The 20,946-nt window shown below is 52.4% G+C and overlaps 44 non-coding genes across 44 annotated transcripts; 35 read left to right on the top strand and 9 right to left on the bottom strand.

The window, feature by feature from the left end:
* The first annotated feature begins 125 nt into the window (after positions 1-125).
* Positions 126-197, top strand: Trnae-uuc. Its single transcript has one exon. It is a non-coding gene; the product is annotated as a tRNA-Glu (tRNA).
* A 296-nt stretch (positions 198-493) lies between these two features.
* Trnak-uuu lies at positions 494-566 on the top strand. Its single transcript has one exon. It is a non-coding gene; the product is annotated as a tRNA-Lys (tRNA).
* A 139-nt stretch (positions 567-705) lies between these two features.
* Trnas-aga lies at positions 706-787 on the top strand. The gene has a single exon. It is a non-coding gene; the product is annotated as a tRNA-Ser (tRNA).
* A 276-nt stretch (positions 788-1,063) lies between these two features.
* Positions 1,064-1,135, bottom strand: Trnag-ucc. The gene has a single exon. It is a non-coding gene; the product is annotated as a tRNA-Gly (tRNA).
* A 978-nt stretch (positions 1,136-2,113) lies between these two features.
* Positions 2,114-2,186, top strand: Trnam-cau. The gene has a single exon. It is a non-coding gene; the product is annotated as a tRNA-Met (tRNA).
* Positions 2,187-2,494: 308 nt separating this feature from the next.
* Positions 2,495-2,566, top strand: Trnae-uuc. Its single transcript has one exon. It is a non-coding gene; the product is annotated as a tRNA-Glu (tRNA).
* A 296-nt stretch (positions 2,567-2,862) lies between these two features.
* On the top strand, positions 2,863-2,935 carry Trnak-uuu. Its single transcript has one exon. It is a non-coding gene; the product is annotated as a tRNA-Lys (tRNA).
* A 139-nt stretch (positions 2,936-3,074) lies between these two features.
* Trnas-aga lies at positions 3,075-3,156 on the top strand. Its single transcript has one exon. It is a non-coding gene; the product is annotated as a tRNA-Ser (tRNA).
* Positions 3,157-3,432: 276 nt separating this feature from the next.
* On the bottom strand, positions 3,433-3,504 carry Trnag-ucc. The gene has a single exon. It is a non-coding gene; the product is annotated as a tRNA-Gly (tRNA).
* A 977-nt stretch (positions 3,505-4,481) lies between these two features.
* Positions 4,482-4,554, top strand: Trnam-cau. The gene has a single exon. It is a non-coding gene; the product is annotated as a tRNA-Met (tRNA).
* Positions 4,555-4,862: 308 nt separating this feature from the next.
* Trnae-uuc lies at positions 4,863-4,934 on the top strand. The gene has a single exon. It is a non-coding gene; the product is annotated as a tRNA-Glu (tRNA).
* Positions 4,935-5,230: 296 nt separating this feature from the next.
* Trnak-uuu lies at positions 5,231-5,303 on the top strand. The gene has a single exon. It is a non-coding gene; the product is annotated as a tRNA-Lys (tRNA).
* Positions 5,304-5,442: 139 nt separating this feature from the next.
* On the top strand, positions 5,443-5,524 carry Trnas-aga. Its single transcript has one exon. It is a non-coding gene; the product is annotated as a tRNA-Ser (tRNA).
* Positions 5,525-5,800: 276 nt separating this feature from the next.
* Positions 5,801-5,872, bottom strand: Trnag-ucc. Its single transcript has one exon. It is a non-coding gene; the product is annotated as a tRNA-Gly (tRNA).
* Positions 5,873-6,849: 977 nt separating this feature from the next.
* Positions 6,850-6,922, top strand: Trnam-cau. The gene has a single exon. It is a non-coding gene; the product is annotated as a tRNA-Met (tRNA).
* Positions 6,923-7,230: 308 nt separating this feature from the next.
* On the top strand, positions 7,231-7,302 carry Trnae-uuc. The gene has a single exon. It is a non-coding gene; the product is annotated as a tRNA-Glu (tRNA).
* A 296-nt stretch (positions 7,303-7,598) lies between these two features.
* Positions 7,599-7,671, top strand: Trnak-uuu. The gene has a single exon. It is a non-coding gene; the product is annotated as a tRNA-Lys (tRNA).
* A 139-nt stretch (positions 7,672-7,810) lies between these two features.
* On the top strand, positions 7,811-7,892 carry Trnas-aga. The gene has a single exon. It is a non-coding gene; the product is annotated as a tRNA-Ser (tRNA).
* Positions 7,893-8,168: 276 nt separating this feature from the next.
* Positions 8,169-8,240, bottom strand: Trnag-ucc. The gene has a single exon. It is a non-coding gene; the product is annotated as a tRNA-Gly (tRNA).
* A 977-nt stretch (positions 8,241-9,217) lies between these two features.
* On the top strand, positions 9,218-9,290 carry Trnam-cau. Its single transcript has one exon. It is a non-coding gene; the product is annotated as a tRNA-Met (tRNA).
* A 308-nt stretch (positions 9,291-9,598) lies between these two features.
* Positions 9,599-9,670, top strand: Trnae-uuc. The gene has a single exon. It is a non-coding gene; the product is annotated as a tRNA-Glu (tRNA).
* Positions 9,671-9,966: 296 nt separating this feature from the next.
* Positions 9,967-10,039, top strand: Trnak-uuu. Its single transcript has one exon. It is a non-coding gene; the product is annotated as a tRNA-Lys (tRNA).
* Positions 10,040-10,178: 139 nt separating this feature from the next.
* On the top strand, positions 10,179-10,260 carry Trnas-aga. The gene has a single exon. It is a non-coding gene; the product is annotated as a tRNA-Ser (tRNA).
* Positions 10,261-10,536: 276 nt separating this feature from the next.
* On the bottom strand, positions 10,537-10,608 carry Trnag-ucc. Its single transcript has one exon. It is a non-coding gene; the product is annotated as a tRNA-Gly (tRNA).
* A 977-nt stretch (positions 10,609-11,585) lies between these two features.
* On the top strand, positions 11,586-11,658 carry Trnam-cau. Its single transcript has one exon. It is a non-coding gene; the product is annotated as a tRNA-Met (tRNA).
* Positions 11,659-11,966: 308 nt separating this feature from the next.
* Positions 11,967-12,038, top strand: Trnae-uuc. The gene has a single exon. It is a non-coding gene; the product is annotated as a tRNA-Glu (tRNA).
* Positions 12,039-12,334: 296 nt separating this feature from the next.
* Positions 12,335-12,407, top strand: Trnak-uuu. Its single transcript has one exon. It is a non-coding gene; the product is annotated as a tRNA-Lys (tRNA).
* Positions 12,408-12,546: 139 nt separating this feature from the next.
* On the top strand, positions 12,547-12,628 carry Trnas-aga. Its single transcript has one exon. It is a non-coding gene; the product is annotated as a tRNA-Ser (tRNA).
* Positions 12,629-12,904: 276 nt separating this feature from the next.
* Trnag-ucc lies at positions 12,905-12,976 on the bottom strand. Its single transcript has one exon. It is a non-coding gene; the product is annotated as a tRNA-Gly (tRNA).
* A 978-nt stretch (positions 12,977-13,954) lies between these two features.
* Positions 13,955-14,027, top strand: Trnam-cau. The gene has a single exon. It is a non-coding gene; the product is annotated as a tRNA-Met (tRNA).
* Positions 14,028-14,335: 308 nt separating this feature from the next.
* Positions 14,336-14,407, top strand: Trnae-uuc. Its single transcript has one exon. It is a non-coding gene; the product is annotated as a tRNA-Glu (tRNA).
* A 296-nt stretch (positions 14,408-14,703) lies between these two features.
* On the top strand, positions 14,704-14,776 carry Trnak-uuu. The gene has a single exon. It is a non-coding gene; the product is annotated as a tRNA-Lys (tRNA).
* Positions 14,777-14,915: 139 nt separating this feature from the next.
* Trnas-aga lies at positions 14,916-14,997 on the top strand. The gene has a single exon. It is a non-coding gene; the product is annotated as a tRNA-Ser (tRNA).
* Positions 14,998-15,273: 276 nt separating this feature from the next.
* Positions 15,274-15,345, bottom strand: Trnag-ucc. The gene has a single exon. It is a non-coding gene; the product is annotated as a tRNA-Gly (tRNA).
* Positions 15,346-16,322: 977 nt separating this feature from the next.
* Trnam-cau lies at positions 16,323-16,395 on the top strand. The gene has a single exon. It is a non-coding gene; the product is annotated as a tRNA-Met (tRNA).
* A 308-nt stretch (positions 16,396-16,703) lies between these two features.
* Positions 16,704-16,775, top strand: Trnae-uuc. The gene has a single exon. It is a non-coding gene; the product is annotated as a tRNA-Glu (tRNA).
* A 296-nt stretch (positions 16,776-17,071) lies between these two features.
* On the top strand, positions 17,072-17,144 carry Trnak-uuu. Its single transcript has one exon. It is a non-coding gene; the product is annotated as a tRNA-Lys (tRNA).
* Positions 17,145-17,283: 139 nt separating this feature from the next.
* Positions 17,284-17,365, top strand: Trnas-aga. The gene has a single exon. It is a non-coding gene; the product is annotated as a tRNA-Ser (tRNA).
* A 276-nt stretch (positions 17,366-17,641) lies between these two features.
* On the bottom strand, positions 17,642-17,713 carry Trnag-ucc. The gene has a single exon. It is a non-coding gene; the product is annotated as a tRNA-Gly (tRNA).
* A 977-nt stretch (positions 17,714-18,690) lies between these two features.
* Positions 18,691-18,763, top strand: Trnam-cau. Its single transcript has one exon. It is a non-coding gene; the product is annotated as a tRNA-Met (tRNA).
* Positions 18,764-19,071: 308 nt separating this feature from the next.
* Trnae-uuc lies at positions 19,072-19,143 on the top strand. Its single transcript has one exon. It is a non-coding gene; the product is annotated as a tRNA-Glu (tRNA).
* Positions 19,144-19,439: 296 nt separating this feature from the next.
* Trnak-uuu lies at positions 19,440-19,512 on the top strand. The gene has a single exon. It is a non-coding gene; the product is annotated as a tRNA-Lys (tRNA).
* Positions 19,513-19,651: 139 nt separating this feature from the next.
* On the top strand, positions 19,652-19,733 carry Trnas-aga. Its single transcript has one exon. It is a non-coding gene; the product is annotated as a tRNA-Ser (tRNA).
* Positions 19,734-20,009: 276 nt separating this feature from the next.
* On the bottom strand, positions 20,010-20,081 carry Trnag-ucc. The gene has a single exon. It is a non-coding gene; the product is annotated as a tRNA-Gly (tRNA).
* Between the last annotated feature and the right edge of the window lie 865 nt (positions 20,082-20,946).

Raw genomic sequence — 20,946 nt, 5'->3', positions numbered from 1 at the left:
TTTCGGGCTGTGCGCCATGCCAGTCTGTAGGCGCAAATATGCTCGCAAACGGAGAACTGCACTGAGTCCAGATTCAGCACGAAATACGAGAGGAGACGGAGAAAACCTCACGCTTATCGAGCAAATCCGGTGTGGTCTAGTGGCTAGGATACCTGGCTTTCACCCAGGAGGCCCGGGTTCGATTCCCGGTACCGGAACGGAAGTTTTTGCGCACACAACGCTCCATGTTTTGGCCTTCGAACTGTCGTTTGTCGCCCACCTTCCGAAGCTTCGACCGAACGTAATCGGGGAAAACAGGCACATGATGCAATTACTGTCGGCACCGGAATAAAGGGAGAAGAGGCACTGGTCCGTGGTTGGGCTGCTACCAGCGTCAGTGGGAAGTCGGTGAAGTCGCCAGTTGCGCCAGAAGCCAGAAATTACCGTAGTACGCCTACACACGCGTTCCAGTTATTTACATTGCTTGCAGCCGCTCCATCCACAACGAGCGTGAGCCCGGATAGCTCAGTCGGTAGAGCATTAGGCTTTTAACCTAGGGGTCCAGGGTTCAAGTCCCTGTCCGGGCGAAGATTTTAACGTTTCCGTAATGGCTCGTCTCGTAGCGATGGTAGCCCTGCCGTAATCAGTGCACGGAGTTCGTTTCCTGTCAACATTCTGCGCAGACCGGTTGGATTTTTCACGATTCCAGGGAAACTTGGGTTACGAGCAGTCGTGGCCGAGTGGTTAAGGCGTCTGACTAGAAATCAGATTCCCTCTGGGAGCGTAGGTTCGAGTCCTACCGACTGCGTCGGATTTTTCTTTTTTTTGTTTAAGAACAACGAGCAGAAAATTTCGCAGATTGCCTGTCGTTTTGGTACCTCTCCACACATCGCCTCTCACAGCCGTTTATAGTGCCTGTCCTTTTGATAAGGGCGAATTCCAAGCGTCAGCTTTCGCGTCAGCCGAGCAAAGTCGGGACAAGTCGGGACATACTACAGGATGGTCTGCGTGGAGCTACGACGAAAAAAACCTTCATTTAACAGCACCTGGCTCACATACTCATACGAAAAAAACTAGCGCCATTTGCGGTGGCCGGGAATCGAACCCGGATCAACTGCTTGGAAGGCAACTATGCTCACCATTACACCACCACCGCACAGCCGCTGCTCGCAACGCCCCGCTGTGTCGGCTTCCTGCCCGCCAGCAGCGGCCCACGGTGATAGTAGCTGCAGGCGCTTTTCGAGGTAGGAGGGTGCATCCACACGCATTCGGGTAGCGCCTCCACGCACGCTGCGTCTTTGGGCAAGACTAGTCGCCGCGGCCGCAAGGTTACTCACACGATAGAGATGAGCATTCGTTTTAAGGCAGTGTAGTGGAGCACTCCGCGTGTGTAGCACTTTTTTCGGTTGTATCCGACGTCGCTGGGTGGCAATCCCACTTTCCCCTGCAGAAAAGTGCTCGGGAAGCACGGGCAGCTTGACGAGCATCGCTGGTTCAATGGCATGTGCCTCAGTAGTGCAGTAGGCAGCGCGTAAGTCTCATAATCTTAAGGCTTGCCGGCACGATAGCTCAGCGTGTTCGGTCTGAGAGTTATCTGCCCTCTGTAATAAAAGACCGAGTCAACGATGAACTTGAACGGGCGCCATCGGACGTCCGCCCCCAACAAATGCAACGAAAGAAATGAGAAGAAAAAAAAAAAAATTGGTGAATGCTCGCTTAGCATGCGGACGGCCCGGGTTCGATTCCCGGCCGATGCATCGTTCTGCTGTTCTCGCTATAATGCTGCCGCGCCGATTCCTCGCCTGAGCTGCGTCAGCCTCAGGAATGTATAGCAGGATTCGCTGTGAGAGGAACCATACACGCAGCACGCAATAGACCGTACTTGAACGGTCGTATGCTATTTCTGAACTCTGACGTCGGCCTGTCCCAACAGGCCGCTGTGTTCAGGTGCCGCAAGGGCGATGTACTGTAACCTCGGGCAGTGCTGCGTTCCGTTGAAAAAACTGCGGCAGCAGTTTAATCTAGCAAGTAGGGAAAGCACGTGTAGCAACACAACAGATTCTTGAGAAAGCGCGAACTGTCTATCTCTAATATGAGAGACTTACCAAGTTTCCTGTAACGTTACTTGCAACGTGCCTCGGTAGCGCAGTAGGTAGCGCGTAAGTCTCATAATCTTAAGGTCGTGAGTTCGATCCTCACCCGGGGCATTTAATTTGCTGTACATCATGGCTGAATTAACGGCGTTGCTGTTGCTAGGGAACGAACTTAATTGTCGTTCGTTATCCATAAGGAGTCTACGCCTCAGCGTCAATACGTTTATTTCCAATTATGACAACGTACAACTTTGATCTTTCTCCTCCCTTGTTAGGAGTAAAATAATGAATAGTCAATTTCGGGCTGTGCGCCATGCCAGTCTGTAGGCGCAAATATGCTCGCAAACGGAGAACTGCACTGAGTCCAGATTCAGCACGAAATACGAGAGGAGACGGAGAAAACCTCACGCTTATCGAGCAAATCCGGTGTGGTCTAGTGGCTAGGATACCTGGCTTTCACCCAGGAGGCCCGGGTTCGATTCCCGGTACCGGAACGGAAGTTTTTGCGCACACAACGCTCCATGTTTTGGCCTTCGAACTGTCGTTTGTCGCCCACCTTCCGAAGCTTCGACCGAACGTAATCGGGGAAAACAGGCACATGATGCAATTACTGTCGGCACCGGAATAAAGGGAGAAGAGGCACTGGTCCGTGGTTGGGCTGCTACCAGCGTCAGTGGGAAGTCGGTGAAGTCGCCAGTTGCGCCAGAAGCCAGAAATTACCGTAGTACGCCTACACACGCGTTCCAGTTATTTACATTGCTTGCAGCCGCTCCATCCACAACGAGCGTGAGCCCGGATAGCTCAGTCGGTAGAGCATTAGGCTTTTAACCTAGGGGTCCAGGGTTCAAGTCCCTGTCCGGGCGAAGATTTTAACGTTTCCGTAATGGCTCGTCTCGTAGCGATGGTAGCCCTGCCGTAATCAGTGCACGGAGTTCGTTTCCTGTCAACATTCTGCGCAGACCGGTTGGATTTTTCACGATTCCAGGGAAACTTGGGTTACGAGCAGTCGTGGCCGAGTGGTTAAGGCGTCTGACTAGAAATCAGATTCCCTCTGGGAGCGTAGGTTCGAGTCCTACCGACTGCGTCGGATTTTTCTTTTTTTTGTTTAAGAACAACGAGCAGAAAATTTCGCAGATTGCCTGTCGTTTTGGTACCTCTCCACACATCGCCTCTCACAGCCGTTTATAGTGCCTGTCCTTTTGATAAGGGCGAATTCCAAGCGTCAGCTTTCGCGTCAGCCGAGCAAAGTCGGGACAAGTCGGGACATACTACAGGATGGTCTGCGTGGAGCTACGACGAAAAAAACCTTCATTTAACAGCACCTGGCTCACATACTCATACGAAAAAAACTAGCGCCATTTGCGGTGGCCGGGAATCGAACCCGGATCAACTGCTTGGAAGGCAACTATGCTCACCATTACACCACCACCGCACAGCCGCTGCTCGCAACGCCCCGCTGTGTCGGCTTCCTGCCCGCCAGCAGCGGCCCACGGTGATAGTAGCTGCAGGCGCTTTTCGAGGTAGGAGGGTGCATCCACACGCATTCGGGTAGCGCCTCCACGCACGCTGCGTCTTTGGGCAAGACTAGTCGCCGCGGCCGCAAGGTTACTCACACGATAGAGATGAGCATTCGTTTTAAGGCAGTGTAGTGGAGCACTCCGCGTGTGTAGCACTTTTTTCGGTTGTATCCGACGTCGCTGGGTGGCAATCCCACTTTCCCCTGCAGAAAAGTGCTCGGGAAGCACGGGCAGCTTGACGAGCATCGCTGGTTCAATGGCATGTGCCTCAGTAGTGCAGTAGGCAGCGCGTAAGTCTCATAATCTTAAGGCTTGCCGGCACGATAGCTCAGCGTGTTCGGTCTGAGAGTTATCTGCCCTCTGTAATAAAAGACCGAGTCAACGATGAACTTGAACGGGCGCCATCGGACGTCCGCCCCCAACAAATGCAACGAAAGAAATGAGAAGAAAAAAAAAAAATTGGTGAATGCTCGCTTAGCATGCGGACGGCCCGGGTTCGATTCCCGGCCGATGCATCGTTCTGCTGTTCTCGCTATAATGCTGCCGCGCCGATTCCTCGCCTGAGCTGCGTCAGCCTCAGGAATGTATAGCAGGATTCGCTGTGAGAGGAACCATACACGCAGCACGCAATAGACCGTACTTGAACGGTCGTATGCTATTTCTGAACTCTGACGTCGGCCTGTCCCAACAGGCCGCTGTGTTCAGGTGCCGCAAGGGCGATGTACTGTAACCTCGGGCAGTGCTGCGTTCCGTTGAAAAAACTGCGGCAGCAGTTTAATCTAGCAAGTAGGGAAAGCACGTGTAGCAACACAACAGATTCTTGAGAAAGCGCGAACTGTCTATCTCTAATATGAGAGACTTACCAAGTTTCCTGTAACGTTACTTGCAACGTGCCTCGGTAGCGCAGTAGGTAGCGCGTAAGTCTCATAATCTTAAGGTCGTGAGTTCGATCCTCACCCGGGGCATTTAATTTGCTGTACATCATGGCTGAATTAACGGCGTTGCTGTTGCTAGGGAACGAACTTAATTGTCGTTCGTTATCCATAAGGAGTCTACGCCTCAGCGTCAATACGTTTATTTCCAATTATGACAACGTACAACTTTGATCTTTCTCCTCCCTTGTTAGGAGTAAAATAATGAATAGTCAATTTCGGGCTGTGCGCCATGCCAGTCTGTAGGCGCAAATATGCTCGCAAACGGAGAACTGCACTGAGTCCAGATTCAGCACGAAATACGAGAGGAGACGGAGAAAACCTCACGCTTATCGAGCAAATCCGGTGTGGTCTAGTGGCTAGGATACCTGGCTTTCACCCAGGAGGCCCGGGTTCGATTCCCGGTACCGGAACGGAAGTTTTTGCGCACACAACGCTCCATGTTTTGGCCTTCGAACTGTCGTTTGTCGCCCACCTTCCGAAGCTTCGACCGAACGTAATCGGGGAAAACAGGCACATGATGCAATTACTGTCGGCACCGGAATAAAGGGAGAAGAGGCACTGGTCCGTGGTTGGGCTGCTACCAGCGTCAGTGGGAAGTCGGTGAAGTCGCCAGTTGCGCCAGAAGCCAGAAATTACCGTAGTACGCCTACACACGCGTTCCAGTTATTTACATTGCTTGCAGCCGCTCCATCCACAACGAGCGTGAGCCCGGATAGCTCAGTCGGTAGAGCATTAGGCTTTTAACCTAGGGGTCCAGGGTTCAAGTCCCTGTCCGGGCGAAGATTTTAACGTTTCCGTAATGGCTCGTCTCGTAGCGATGGTAGCCCTGCCGTAATCAGTGCACGGAGTTCGTTTCCTGTCAACATTCTGCGCAGACCGGTTGGATTTTTCACGATTCCAGGGAAACTTGGGTTACGAGCAGTCGTGGCCGAGTGGTTAAGGCGTCTGACTAGAAATCAGATTCCCTCTGGGAGCGTAGGTTCGAGTCCTACCGACTGCGTCGGATTTTTCTTTTTTTTGTTTAAGAACAACGAGCAGAAAATTTCGCAGATTGCCTGTCGTTTTGGTACCTCTCCACACATCGCCTCTCACAGCCGTTTATAGTGCCTGTCCTTTTGATAAGGGCGAATTCCAAGCGTCAGCTTTCGCGTCAGCCGAGCAAAGTCGGGACAAGTCGGGACATACTACAGGATGGTCTGCGTGGAGCTACGACGAAAAAAACCTTCATTTAACAGCACCTGGCTCACATACTCATACGAAAAAAACTAGCGCCATTTGCGGTGGCCGGGAATCGAACCCGGATCAACTGCTTGGAAGGCAACTATGCTCACCATTACACCACCACCGCACAGCCGCTGCTCGCAACGCCCCGCTGTGTCGGCTTCCTGCCCGCCAGCAGCGGCCCACGGTGATAGTAGCTGCAGGCGCTTTTCGAGGTAGGAGGGTGCATCCACACGCATTCGGGTAGCGCCTCCACGCACGCTGCGTCTTTGGGCAAGACTAGTCGCCGCGGCCGCAAGGTTACTCACACGATAGAGATGAGCATTCGTTTTAAGGCAGTGTAGTGGAGCACTCCGCGTGTGTAGCACTTTTTTCGGTTGTATCCGACGTCGCTGGGTGGCAATCCCACTTTCCCCTGCAGAAAAGTGCTCGGGAAGCACGGGCAGCTTGACGAGCATCGCTGGTTCAATGGCATGTGCCTCAGTAGTGCAGTAGGCAGCGCGTAAGTCTCATAATCTTAAGGCTTGCCGGCACGATAGCTCAGCGTGTTCGGTCTGAGAGTTATCTGCCCTCTGTAATAAAAGACCGAGTCAACGATGAACTTGAACGGGCGCCATCGGACGTCCGCCCCCAACAAATGCAACGAAAGAAATGAGAAGAAAAAAAAAAAATTGGTGAATGCTCGCTTAGCATGCGGACGGCCCGGGTTCGATTCCCGGCCGATGCATCGTTCTGCTGTTCTCGCTATAATGCTGCCGCGCCGATTCCTCGCCTGAGCTGCGTCAGCCTCAGGAATGTATAGCAGGATTCGCTGTGAGAGGAACCATACACGCAGCACGCAATAGACCGTACTTGAACGGTCGTATGCTATTTCTGAACTCTGACGTCGGCCTGTCCCAACAGGCCGCTGTGTTCAGGTGCCGCAAGGGCGATGTACTGTAACCTCGGGCAGTGCTGCGTTCCGTTGAAAAAACTGCGGCAGCAGTTTAATCTAGCAAGTAGGGAAAGCACGTGTAGCAACACAACAGATTCTTGAGAAAGCGCGAACTGTCTATCTCTAATATGAGAGACTTACCAAGTTTCCTGTAACGTTACTTGCAACGTGCCTCGGTAGCGCAGTAGGTAGCGCGTAAGTCTCATAATCTTAAGGTCGTGAGTTCGATCCTCACCCGGGGCATTTAATTTGCTGTACATCATGGCTGAATTAACGGCGTTGCTGTTGCTAGGGAACGAACTTAATTGTCGTTCGTTATCCATAAGGAGTCTACGCCTCAGCGTCAATACGTTTATTTCCAATTATGACAACGTACAACTTTGATCTTTCTCCTCCCTTGTTAGGAGTAAAATAATGAATAGTCAATTTCGGGCTGTGCGCCATGCCAGTCTGTAGGCGCAAATATGCTCGCAAACGGAGAACTGCACTGAGTCCAGATTCAGCACGAAATACGAGAGGAGACGGAGAAAACCTCACGCTTATCGAGCAAATCCGGTGTGGTCTAGTGGCTAGGATACCTGGCTTTCACCCAGGAGGCCCGGGTTCGATTCCCGGTACCGGAACGGAAGTTTTTGCGCACACAACGCTCCATGTTTTGGCCTTCGAACTGTCGTTTGTCGCCCACCTTCCGAAGCTTCGACCGAACGTAATCGGGGAAAACAGGCACATGATGCAATTACTGTCGGCACCGGAATAAAGGGAGAAGAGGCACTGGTCCGTGGTTGGGCTGCTACCAGCGTCAGTGGGAAGTCGGTGAAGTCGCCAGTTGCGCCAGAAGCCAGAAATTACCGTAGTACGCCTACACACGCGTTCCAGTTATTTACATTGCTTGCAGCCGCTCCATCCACAACGAGCGTGAGCCCGGATAGCTCAGTCGGTAGAGCATTAGGCTTTTAACCTAGGGGTCCAGGGTTCAAGTCCCTGTCCGGGCGAAGATTTTAACGTTTCCGTAATGGCTCGTCTCGTAGCGATGGTAGCCCTGCCGTAATCAGTGCACGGAGTTCGTTTCCTGTCAACATTCTGCGCAGACCGGTTGGATTTTTCACGATTCCAGGGAAACTTGGGTTACGAGCAGTCGTGGCCGAGTGGTTAAGGCGTCTGACTAGAAATCAGATTCCCTCTGGGAGCGTAGGTTCGAGTCCTACCGACTGCGTCGGATTTTTCTTTTTTTTGTTTAAGAACAACGAGCAGAAAATTTCGCAGATTGCCTGTCGTTTTGGTACCTCTCCACACCTCGCCTCTCACAGCCGTTTATAGTGCCTGTCCTTTTGATAAGGGCGAATTCCAAGCGTCAGCTTTCGCGTCAGCCGAGCAAAGTCGGGACAAGTCGGGACATACTACAGGATGGTCTGCGTGGAGCTACGACGAAAAAAACCTTCATTTAACAGCACCTGGCTCACATACTCATACGAAAAAAACTAGCGCCATTTGCGGTGGCCGGGAATCGAACCCGGATCAACTGCTTGGAAGGCAACTATGCTCACCATTACACCACCACCGCACAGCCGCTGCTCGCAACGCCCCGCTGTGTCGGCTTCCTGCCCGCCAGCAGCGGCCCACGGTGATAGTAGCTGCAGGCGCTTTTCGAGGTAGGAGGGTGCATCCACACGCATTCGGGTAGCGCCTCCACGCACGCTGCGTCTTTGGGCAAGACTAGTCGCCGCGGCCGCAAGGTTACTCACACGATAGAGATGAGCATTCGTTTTAAGGCAGTGTAGTGGAGCACTCCGCGTGTGTAGCACTTTTTTCGGTTGTATCCGACGTCGCTGGGTGGCAATCCCACTTTCCCCTGCAGAAAAGTGCTCGGGAAGCACGGGCAGCTTGACGAGCATCGCTGGTTCAATGGCATGTGCCTCAGTAGTGCAGTAGGCAGCGCGTAAGTCTCATAATCTTAAGGCTTGCCGGCACGATAGCTCAGCGTGTTCGGTCTGAGAGTTATCTGCCCTCTGTAATAAAAGACCGAGTCAACGATGAACTTGAACGGGCGCCATCGGACGTCCGCCCCCAACAAATGCAACGAAAGAAATGAGAAGAAAAAAAAAAAATTGGTGAATGCTCGCTTAGCATGCGGACGGCCCGGGTTCGATTCCCGGCCGATGCATCGTTCTGCTGTTCTCGCTATAATGCTGCCGCGCCGATTCCTCGCCTGAGCTGCGTCAGCCTCAGGAATGTATAGCAGGATTCGCTGTGAGAGGAACCATACACGCAGCACGCAATAGACCGTACTTGAACGGTCGTATGCTATTTCTGAACTCTGACGTCGGCCTGTCCCAACAGGCCGCTGTGTTCAGGTGCCGCAAGGGCGATGTACTGTAACCTCGGGCAGTGCTGCGTTCCGTTGAAAAAACTGCGGCAGCAGTTTAATCTAGCAAGTAGGGAAAGCACGTGTAGCAACACAACAGATTCTTGAGAAAGCGCGAACTGTCTATCTCTAATATGAGAGACTTACCAAGTTTCCTGTAACGTTACTTGCAACGTGCCTCGGTAGCGCAGTAGGTAGCGCGTAAGTCTCATAATCTTAAGGTCGTGAGTTCGATCCTCACCCGGGGCATTTAATTTGCTGTACATCATGGCTGAATTAACGGCGTTGCTGTTGCTAGGGAACGAACTTAATTGTCGTTCGTTATCCATAAGGAGTCTACGCCTCAGCGTCAATACGTTTATTTCCAATTATGACAACGTACAACTTTGATCTTTCTCCTCCCTTGTTAGGAGTAAAATAATGAATAGTCAATTTCGGGCTGTGCGCCATGCCAGTCTGTAGGCGCAAATATGCTCGCAAACGGAGAACTGCACTGAGTCCAGATTCAGCACGAAATACGAGAGGAGACGGAGAAAACCTCACGCTTATCGAGCAAATCCGGTGTGGTCTAGTGGCTAGGATACCTGGCTTTCACCCAGGAGGCCCGGGTTCGATTCCCGGTACCGGAACGGAAGTTTTTGCGCACACAACGCTCCATGTTTTGGCCTTCGAACTGTCGTTTGTCGCCCACCTTCCGAAGCTTCGACCGAACGTAATCGGGGAAAACAGGCACATGATGCAATTACTGTCGGCACCGGAATAAAGGGAGAAGAGGCACTGGTCCGTGGTTGGGCTGCTACCAGCGTCAGTGGGAAGTCGGTGAAGTCGCCAGTTGCGCCAGAAGCCAGAAATTACCGTAGTACGCCTACACACGCGTTCCAGTTATTTACATTGCTTGCAGCCGCTCCATCCACAACGAGCGTGAGCCCGGATAGCTCAGTCGGTAGAGCATTAGGCTTTTAACCTAAGGGTCCAGGGTTCAAGTCCCTGTCCGGGCGAAGATTTTAACGTTTCCGTAATGGCTCGTCTCGTAGCGATGGTAGCCCTGCCGTAATCAGTGCACGGAGTTCGTTTCCTGTCAACATTCTGCGCAGACCGGTTGGATTTTTCACGATTCCAGGGAAACTTGGGTTACGAGCAGTCGTGGCCGAGTGGTTAAGGCGTCTGACTAGAAATCAGATTCCCTCTGGGAGCGTAGGTTCGAGTCCTACCGACTGCGTCGGATTTTTCTTTTTTTTGTTTAAGAACAACGAGCAGAAAATTTCGCAGATTGCCTGTCGTTTTGGTACCTCTCCACACCTCGCCTCTCACAGCCGTTTATAGTGCCTGTCCTTTTGATAAGGGCGAATTCCAAGCGTCAGCTTTCGCGTCAGCCGAGCAAAGTCGGGACAAGTCGGGACATACTACAGGATGGTCTGCGTGGAGCTACGACGAAAAAAACCTTCATTTAACAGCACCTGGCTCACATACTCATACGAAAAAAACTAGCGCCATTTGCGGTGGCCGGGAATCGAACCCGGATCAACTGCTTGGAAGGCAACTATGCTCACCATTACACCACCACCGCACAGCCGCTGCTCGCAACGCCCCGCTGTGTCGGCTTCCTGCCCGCCAGCAGCGGCCCACGGTGATAGTAGCTGCAGGCGCTTTTCGAGGTAGGAGGGTGCATCCACACGCATTCGGGTAGCGCCTCCACGCACGCTGCGTCTTTGGGCAAGACTAGTCGCCGCGGCCGCAAGGTTACTCACACGATAGAGATGAGCATTCGTTTTAAGGCAGTGTAGTGGAGCACTCCGCGTGTGTAGCACTTTTTTCGGTTGTATCCGACGTCGCTGGGTGGCAATCCCACTTTCCCCTGCAGAAAAGTGCTCGGGAAGCACGGGCAGCTTGACGAGCATCGCTGGTTCAATGGCATGTGCCTCAGTAGTGCAGTAGGCAGCGCGTAAGTCTCATAATCTTAAGGCTTGCCGGCACGATAGCTCAGCGTGTTCGGTCTGAGAGTTATCTGCCCTCTGTAATAAAAGACCGAGTCAACGATGAACTTGAACGGGCGCCATCGGACGTCCGCCCCCAACAAATGCAACGAAAGAAATGAGAAGAAAAAAAAAAAATTGGTGAATGCTCGCTTAGCATGCGGACGGCCCGGGTTCGATTCCCGGCCGATGCATCGTTCTGCTGTTCTCGCTATAATGCTGCCGCGCCGATTCCTCGCCTGAGCTGCGTCAGCCTCAGGAATGTATAGCAGGATTCGCTGTGAGAGGAACCATACACGCAGCACGCAATAGACCGTACTTGAACGGTCGTATGCTATTTCTGAACTCTGACGTCGGCCTGTCCCAACAGGCCGCTGTGTTCAGGTGCCGCAAGGGCGATGTACTGTAACCTCGGGCAGTGCTGCGTTCCGTTGAAAAAACTGCGGCAGCAGTTTAATCTAGCAAGTAGGGAAAGCACGTGTAGCAACACAACAGATTCTTGAGAAAGCGCGAACTGTCTATCTCTAATATGAGAGACTTACCAAGTTTCCTGTAACGTTACTTGCAACGTGCCTCGGTAGCGCAGTAGGTAGCGCGTAAGTCTCATAATCTTAAGGTCGTGAGTTCGATCCTCACCCGGGGCATTTAATTTGCTGTACATCATGGCTGAATTAACGGCGTTGCTGTTGCTAGGGAACGAACTTAATTGTCGTTCGTTATCCATAAGGAGTCTACGCCTCAGCGTCAATACGTTTATTTCCAATTATGACAACGTACAACTTTGATCTTTCTCCTCCCTTGTTAGGAGTAAAATAATGAATAGTCAATTTCGGGCTGTGCGCCATGCCAGTCTGTAGGCGCAAATATGCTCGCAAACGGAGAACTGCACTGAGTCCAGATTCAGCACGAAATACGAGAGGAGACGGAGAAAACCTCACGCTTATCGAGCAAATCCGGTGTGGTCTAGTGGCTAGGATACCTGGCTTTCACCCAGGAGGCCCGGGTTCGATTCCCGGTACCGGAACGGAAGTTTTTGCGCACACAACGCTCCATGTTTTGGCCTTCGAACTGTCGTTTGTCGCCCACCTTCCGAAGCTTCGACCGAACGTAATCGGGGAAAACAGGCACATGATGCAATTACTGTCGGCACCGGAATAAAGGGAGAAGAGGCACTGGTCCGTGGTTGGGCTGCTACCAGCGTCAGTGGGAAGTCGGTGAAGTCGCCAGTTGCGCCAGAAGCCAGAAATTACCGTAGTACGCCTACACACGCGTTCCAGTTATTTACATTGCTTGCAGCCGCTCCATCCACAACGAGCGTGAGCCCGGATAGCTCAGTCGGTAGAGCATTAGGCTTTTAACCTAAGGGTCCAGGGTTCAAGTCCCTGTCCGGGCGAAGATTTTAACGTTTCCGTAATGGCTCGTCTCGTAGCGATGGTAGCCCTGCCGTAATCAGTGCACGGAGTTCGTTTCCTGTCAACATTCTGCGCAGACCGGTTGGATTTTTCACGATTCCAGGGAAACTTGGGTTACGAGCAGTCGTGGCCGAGTGGTTAAGGCGTCTGACTAGAAATCAGATTCCCTCTGGGAGCGTAGGTTCGAGTCCTACCGACTGCGTCGGATTTTTCTTTTTTTTGTTTAAGAACAACGAGCAGAAAATTTCGCAGATTGCCTGTCGTTTTGGTACCTCTCCACACCTCGCCTCTCACAGCCGTTTATAGTGCCTGTCCTTTTGATAAGGGCGAATTCCAAGCGTCAGCTTTCGCGTCAGCCGAGCAAAGTCGGGACAAGTCGGGACATACTACAGGATGGTCTGCGTGGAGCTACGACGAAAAAAACCTTCATTTAACAGCACCTGGCTCACATACTCATACGAAAAAAACTAGCGCCATTTGCGGTGGCCGGGAATCGAACCCGGATCAACTGCTTGGAAGGCAACTATGCTCACCATTACACCACCACCGCACAGCCGCTGCTCGCAACGCCCCGCTGTGTCGGCTTCCTGCCCGCCAGCAGCGGCCCACGGTGATAGTAGCTGCAGGCGCTTTTCGAGGTAGGAGGGTGCATCCACACGCATTCGGGTAGCGCCTCCACGCACGCTGCGTCTTTGGGCAAGACTAGTCGCCGCGGCCGCAAGGTTACTCACACGATAGAGATGAGCATTCGTTTTAAGGCAGTGTAGTGGAGCACTCCGCGTGTGTAGCACTTTTTTCGGTTGTATCCGACGTCGCTGGGTGGCAATCCCACTTTCCCCTGCAGAAAAGTGCTCGGGAAGCACGGGCAGCTTGACGAGCATCGCTGGTTCAATGGCATGTGCCTCAGTAGTGCAGTAGGCAGCGCGTAAGTCTCATAATCTTAAGGCTTGCCGGCACGATAGCTCAGCGTGTTCGGTCTGAGAGTTATCTGCCCTCTGTAATAAAAGACCGAGTCAACGATGAACTTGAACGGGCGCCATCGGACGTCCGCCCCCAACAAATGCAACGAAAGAAATGAGAAGAAAAAAAAAAAAATTGGTGAATGCTCGCTTAGCATGCGGACGGCCCGGGTTCGATTCCCGGCCGATGCATCGTTCTGCTGTTCTCGCTATAATGCTGCCGCGCCGATTCCTCGCCTGAGCTGCGTCAGCCTCAGGAATGTATAGCAGGATTCGCTGTGAGAGGAACCATACACGCAGCACGCAATAGACCGTACTTGAACGGTCGTATGCTATTTCTGAACTCTGACGTCGGCCTGTCCCAACAGGCCGCTGTGTTCAGGTGCCGCAAGGGCGATGTACTGTAACCTCGGGCAGTGCTGCGTTCCGTTGAAAAAACTGCGGCAGCAGTTTAATCTAGCAAGTAGGGAAAGCACGTGTAGCAACACAACAGATTCTTGAGAAAGCGCGAACTGTCTATCTCTAATATGAGAGACTTACCAAGTTTCCTGTAACGTTACTTGCAACGTGCCTCGGTAGCGCAGTAGGTAGCGCGTAAGTCTCATAATCTTAAGGTCGTGAGTTCGATCCTCACCCGGGGCATTTAATTTGCTGTACATCATGGCTGAATTAACGGCGTTGCTGTTGCTAGGGAACGAACTTAATTGTCGTTCGTTATCCATAAGGAGTCTACGCCTCAGCGTCAATACGTTTATTTCCAATTATGACAACGTACAACTTTGATCTTTCTCCTCCCTTGTTAGGAGTAAAATAATGAATAGTCAATTTCGGGCTGTGCGCCATGCCAGTCTGTAGGCGCAAATATGCTCGCAAACGGAGAACTGCACTGAGTCCAGATTCAGCACGAAATACGAGAGGAGACGGAGAAAACCTCACGCTTATCGAGCAAATCCGGTGTGGTCTAGTGGCTAGGATACCTGGCTTTCACCCAGGAGGCCCGGGTTCGATTCCCGGTACCGGAACGGAAGTTTTTGCGCACACAACGCTCCATGTTTTGGCCTTCGAACTGTCGTTTGTCGCCCACCTTCCGAAGCTTCGACCGAACGTAATCGGGGAAAACAGGCACATGATGCAATTACTGTCGGCACCGGAATAAAGGGAGAAGAGGCACTGGTCCGTGGTTGGGCTGCTACCAGCGTCAGTGGGAAGTCGGTGAAGTCGCCAGTTGCGCCAGAAGCCAGAAATTACCGTAGTACGCCTACACACGCGTTCCAGTTATTTACATTGCTTGCAGCCGCTCCATCCACAACGAGCGTGAGCCCGGATAGCTCAGTCGGTAGAGCATTAGGCTTTTAACCTAGGGGTCCAGGGTTCAAGTCCCTGTCCGGGCGAAGATTTTAACGTTTCCGTAATGGCTCGTCTCGTAGCGATGGTAGCCCTGCCGTAATCAGTGCACGGAGTTCGTTTCCTGTCAACATTCTGCGCAGACCGGTTGGATTTTTCACGATTCCAGGGAAACTTGGGTTACGAGCAGTCGTGGCCGAGTGGTTAAGGCGTCTGACTAGAAATCAGATTCCCTCTGGGAGCGTAGGTTCGAGTCCTACCGACTGCGTCGGATTTTTCTTTTTTTTGTTTAAGAACAACGAGCAGAAAATTTCGCAGATTGCCTGTCGTTTTGGTACCTCTCCACACCTCGCCTCTCACAGCCGTTTATAGTGCCTGTCCTTTTGATAAGGGCGAATTCCAAGCGTCAGCTTTCGCGTCAGCCGAGCAAAGTCGGGACAAGTCGGGACATACTACAGGATGGTCTGCGTGGAGCTACGACGAAAAAAACCTTCATTTAACAGCACCTGGCTCACATACTCATACGAAAAAAACTAGCGCCATTTGCGGTGGCCGGGAATCGAACCCGGATCAACTGCTTGGAAGGCAACTATGCTCACCATTACACCACCACCGCACAGCCGCTGCTCGCAACGCCCCGCTGTGTCGGCTTCCTGCCCGCCAGCAGCGGCCCACGGTGATAGTAGCTGCAGGCGCTTTTCGAGGTAGGAGGGTGCATCCACACGCATTCGGGTAGCGCCTCCACGCACGCTGCGTCTTTGGGCAAGACTAGTCGCCGCGGCCGCAAGGTTACTCACACGATAGAGATGAGCATTCGTTTTAAGGCAGTGTAGTGGAGCACTCCGCGTGTGTAGCACTTTTTTCGGTTGTATCCGACGTCGCTGGGTGGCAATCCCACTTTCCCCTGCAGAAAAGTGCTCGGGAAGCACGGGCAGCTTGACGAGCATCGCTGGTTCAATGGCATGTGCCTCAGTAGTGCAGTAGGCAGCGCGTAAGTCTCATAATCTTAAGGCTTGCCGGCACGATAGCTCAGCGTGTTCGGTCTGAGAGTTATCTGCCCTCTGTAATAAAAGACCGAGTCAACGATGAACTTGAACGGGCGCCATCGGACGTCCGCCCCCAACAAATGCAACGAAAGAAATGAGAAGAAAAAAAAAAAATTGGTGAATGCTCGCTTAGCATGCGGACGGCCCGGGTTCGATTCCCGGCCGATGCATCGTTCTGCTGTTCTCGCTATAATGCTGCCGCGCCGATTCCTCGCCTGAGCTGCGTCAGCCTCAGGAATGTATAGCAGGATTCGCTGTGAGAGGAACCATACACGCAGCACGCAATAGACCGTACTTGAACGGTCGTATGCTATTTCTGAACTCTGACGTCGGCCTGTCCCAACAGGCCGCTGTGTTCAGGTGCCGCAAGGGCGATGTACTGTAACCTCGGGCAGTGCTGCGTTCCGTTGAAAAAACTGCGGCAGCAGTTTAATCTAGCAAGTAGGGAAAGCACGTGTAGCAACACAACAGATTCTTGAGAAAGCGCGAACTGTCTATCTCTAATATGAGAGACTTACCAAGTTTCCTGTAACGTTACTTGCAACGTGCCTCGGTAGCGCAGTAGGTAGCGCGTAAGTCTCATAATCTTAAGGTCGTGAGTTCGATCCTCACCCGGGGCATTTAATTTGCTGTACATCATGGCTGAATTAACGGCGTTGCTGTTGCTAGGGAACGAACTTAATTGTCGTTCGTTATCCATAAGGAGTCTACGCCTCAGCGTCAATACGTTTATTTCCAATTATGACAACGTACAACTTTGATCTTTCTCCTCCCTTGTTAGGAGTAAAATAATGAATAGTCAATTTCGGGCTGTGCGCCATGCCAGTCTGTAGGCGCAAATATGCTCGCAAACGGAGAACTGCACTGAGTCCAGATTCAGCACGAAATACGAGAGGAGACGGAGAAAACCTCACGCTTATCGAGCAAATCCGGTGTGGTCTAGTGGCTAGGATACCTGGCTTTCACCCAGGAGGCCCGGGTTCGATTCCCGGTACCGGAACGGAAGTTTTTGCGCACACAACGCTCCATGTTTTGGCCTTCGAACTGTCGTTTGTCGCCCACCTTCCGAAGCTTCGACCGAACGTAATCGGGGAAAACAGGCACATGATGCAATTACTGTCGGCACCGGAATAAAGGGAGAAGAGGCACTGGTCCGTGGTTGGGCTGCTACCAGCGTCAGTGGGAAGTCGGTGAAGTCGCCAGTTGCGCCAGAAGCCAGAAATTACCGTAGTACGCCTACACACGCGTTCCAGTTATTTACATTGCTTGCAGCCGCTCCATCCACAACGAGCGTGAGCCCGGATAGCTCAGTCGGTAGAGCATTAGGCTTTTAACCTAAGGGTCCAGGGTTCAAGTCCCTGTCCGGGCGAAGATTTTAACGTTTCCGTAATGGCTCGTCTCGTAGCGATGGTAGCCCTGCCGTAATCAGTGCACGGAGTTCGTTTCCTGTCAACATTCTGCGCAGACCGGTTGGATTTTTCACGATTCCAGGGAAACTTGGGTTACGAGCAGTCGTGGCCGAGTGGTTAAGGCGTCTGACTAGAAATCAGATTCCCTCTGGGAGCGTAGGTTCGAGTCCTACCGACTGCGTCGGATTTTTCTTTTTTTTGTTTAAGAACAACGAGCAGAAAATTTCGCAGATTGCCTGTCGTTTTGGTACCTCTCCACACCTCGCCTCTCACAGCCGTTTATAGTGCCTGTCCTTTTGATAAGGGCGAATTCCAAGCGTCAGCTTTCGCGTCAGCCGAGCAAAGTCGGGACAAGTCGGGACATACTACAGGATGGTCTGCGTGGAGCTACGACGAAAAAAACCTTCATTTAACAGCACCTGGCTCACATACTCATACGAAAAAAACTAGCGCCATTTGCGGTGGCCGGGAATCGAACCCGGATCAACTGCTTGGAAGGCAACTATGCTCACCATTACACCACCACCGCACAGCCGCTGCTCGCAACGCCCCGCTGTGTCGGCTTCCTGCCCGCCAGCAGCGGCCCACGGTGATAGTAGCTGCAGGCGCTTTTCGAGGTAGGAGGGTGCATCCACACGCATTCGGGTAGCGCCTCCACGCACGCTGCGTCTTTGGGCAAGACTAGTCGCCGCGGCCGCAAGGTTACTCACACGATAGAGATGAGCATTCGTTTTAAGGCAGTGTAGTGGAGCACTCCGCGTGTGTAGCACTTTTTTCGGTTGTATCCGACGTCGCTGGGTGGCAATCCCACTTTCCCCTGCAGAAAAGTGCTCGGGAAGCACGGGCAGCTTGACGAGCATCGCTGGTTCAATGGCATGTGCCTCAGTAGTGCAGTAGGCAGCGCGTAAGTCTCATAATCTTAAGGCTTGCCGGCACGATAGCTCAGCGTGTTCGGTCTGAGAGTTATCTGCCCTCTGTAATAAAAGACCGAGTCAACGATGAACTTGAACGGGCGCCATCGGACGTCCGCCCCCAACAAATGCAACGAAAGAAATGAGAAGAAAAAAAAAAAATTGGTGAATGCTCGCTTAGCATGCGGACGGCCCGGGTTCGATTCCCGGCCGATGCATCGTTCTGCTGTTCTCGCTATAATGCTGCCGCGCCGATTCCTCGCCTGAGCTGCGTCAGCCTCAGGAATGTATAGCAGGATTCGCTGTGAGAGGAACCATACACGCAGCACGCAATAGACCGTACTTGAACGGTCGTATGCTATTTCTGAACTCTGACGTCGGCCTGTCCCAACAGGCCGCTGTGTTCAGGTGCCGCAAGGGCGATGTACTGTAACCTCGGGCAGTGCTGCGTTCCGTTGAAAAAACTGCGGCAGCAGTTTAATCTAGCAAGTAGGGAAAGCACGTGTAGCAACACAACAGATTCTTGAGAAAGCGCGAACTGTCTATCTCTAATATGAGAGACTTACCAAGTTTCCTGTAACGTTACTTGCAACGTGCCTCGGTAGCGCAGTAGGTAGCGCGTAAGTCTCATAATCTTAAGGTCGTGAGTTCGATCCTCACCCGGGGCATTTAATTTGCTGTACATCATGGCTGAATTAACGGCGTTGCTGTTGCTAGGGAACGAACTTAATTGTCGTTCGTTATCCATAAGGAGTCTACGCCTCAGCGTCAATACGTTTATTTCCAATTATGACAACGTACAACTTTGATCTTTCTCCTCCCTTGTTAGGAGTAAAATAATGAATAGTCAATTTCGGGCTGTGCGCCATGCCAGTCTGTAGGCGCAAATATGCTCGCAAACGGAGAACTGCACTGAGTCCAGATTCAGCACGAAATACGAGAGGAGACGGAGAAAACCTCACGCTTATCGAGCAAATCCGGTGTGGTCTAGTGGCTAGGATACCTGGCTTTCACCCAGGAGGCCCGGGTTCGATTCCCGGTACCGGAACGGAAGTTTTTGCGCACACAACGCTCCATGTTTTGGCCTTCGAACTGTCGTTTGTCGCCCACCTTCCGAAGCTTCGACCGAACGTAATCGGGGAAAACAGGCACATGATGCAATTACTGTCGGCACCGGAATAAAGGGAGAAGAGGCACTGGTCCGTGGTTGGGCTGCTACCAGCGTCAGTGGGAAGTCGGTGAAGTCGCCAGTTGCGCCAGAAGCCAGAAATTACCGTAGTACGCCTACACACGCGTTCCAGTTATTTACATTGCTTGCAGCCGCTCCATCCACAACGAGCGTGAGCCCGGATAGCTCAGTCGGTAGAGCATTAGGCTTTTAACCTAAGGGTCCAGGGTTCAAGTCCCTGTCCGGGCGAAGATTTTAACGTTTCCGTAATGGCTCGTCTCGTAGCGATGGTAGCCCTGCCGTAATCAGTGCACGGAGTTCGTTTCCTGTCAACATTCTGCGCAGACCGGTTGGATTTTTCACGATTCCAGGGAAACTTGGGTTACGAGCAGTCGTGGCCGAGTGGTTAAGGCGTCTGACTAGAAATCAGATTCCCTCTGGGAGCGTAGGTTCGAGTCCTACCGACTGCGTCGGATTTTTCTTTTTTTTGTTTAAGAACAACGAGCAGAAAATTTCGCAGATTGCCTGTCGTTTTGGTACCTCTCCACACCTCGCCTCTCACAGCCGTTTATAGTGCCTGTCCTTTTGATAAGGGCGAATTCCAAGCGTCAGCTTTCGCGTCAGCCGAGCAAAGTCGGGACAAGTCGGGACATACTACAGGATGGTCTGCGTGGAGCTACGACGAAAAAAACCTTCATTTAACAGCACCTGGCTCACATACTCATACGAAAAAAACTAGCGCCATTTGCGGTGGCCGGGAATCGAACCCGGATCAACTGCTTGGAAGGCAACTATGCTCACCATTACACCACCACCGCACAGCCGCTGCTCGCAACGCCCCGCTGTGTCGGCTTCCTGCCCGCCAGCAGCGGCCCACGGTGATAGTAGCTGCAGGCGCTTTTCGAGGTAGGAGGGTGCATCCACACGCATTCGGGTAGCGCCTCCACGCACGCTGCGTCTTTGGGCAAGACTAGTCGCCGCGGCCGCAAGGTTACTCACACGATAGAGATGAGCATTCGTTTTAAGGCAGTGTAGTGGAGCACTCCGCGTGTGTAGCACTTTTTTCGGTTGTATCCGACGTCGCTGGGTGGCAATCCCACTTTCCCCTGCAGAAAAGTGCTCGGGAAGCACGGGCAGCTTGACGAGCATCGCTGGTTCAATGGCATGTGCCTCAGTAGTGCAGTAGGCAGCGCGTAAGTCTCATAATCTTAAGGCTTGCCGGCACGATAGCTCAGCGTGTTCGGTCTGAGAGTTATCTGCCCTCTGTAATAAAAGACCGAGTCAACGATGAACTTGAACGGGCGCCATCGGACGTCCGCCCCCAACAAATGCAACGAAAGAAATGAGAAGAAAAAAAAAAAATTGGTGAATGCTCGCTTAGCATGCGGACGGCCCGGGTTCGATTCCCGGCCGATGCATCGTTCTGCTGTTCTCGCTATAATGCTGCCGCGCCGATTCCTCGCCTGAGCTGCGTCAGCCTCAGGAATGTATAGCAGGATTCGCTGTGAGAGGAACCATACACGCAGCACGCAATAGACCGTACTTGAACGGTCGTATGCTATTTCTGAACTCTGACGTCGGCCTGTCCCAACAGGCCGCTGTGTTCAGGTGCCGCAAGGGCGATGTACTGTAACCTCGGGCAGTGCTGCGTTCCGTTGAAAAAACTGCGGCAGCAGTTTAATC

This window comes from Schistocerca piceifrons, unplaced genomic scaffold (assembly GCF_021461385.2).
Source record: "Schistocerca piceifrons isolate TAMUIC-IGC-003096 unplaced genomic scaffold, iqSchPice1.1 HiC_scaffold_1023, whole genome shotgun sequence".
Lineage (NCBI taxonomy): Eukaryota > Metazoa > Arthropoda > Insecta > Orthoptera > Acrididae > Schistocerca > Schistocerca piceifrons.
The sequence above is the reverse complement of the archived record's forward strand: the minus strand, read 5'-3'. Positions and strand labels throughout refer to the sequence as shown.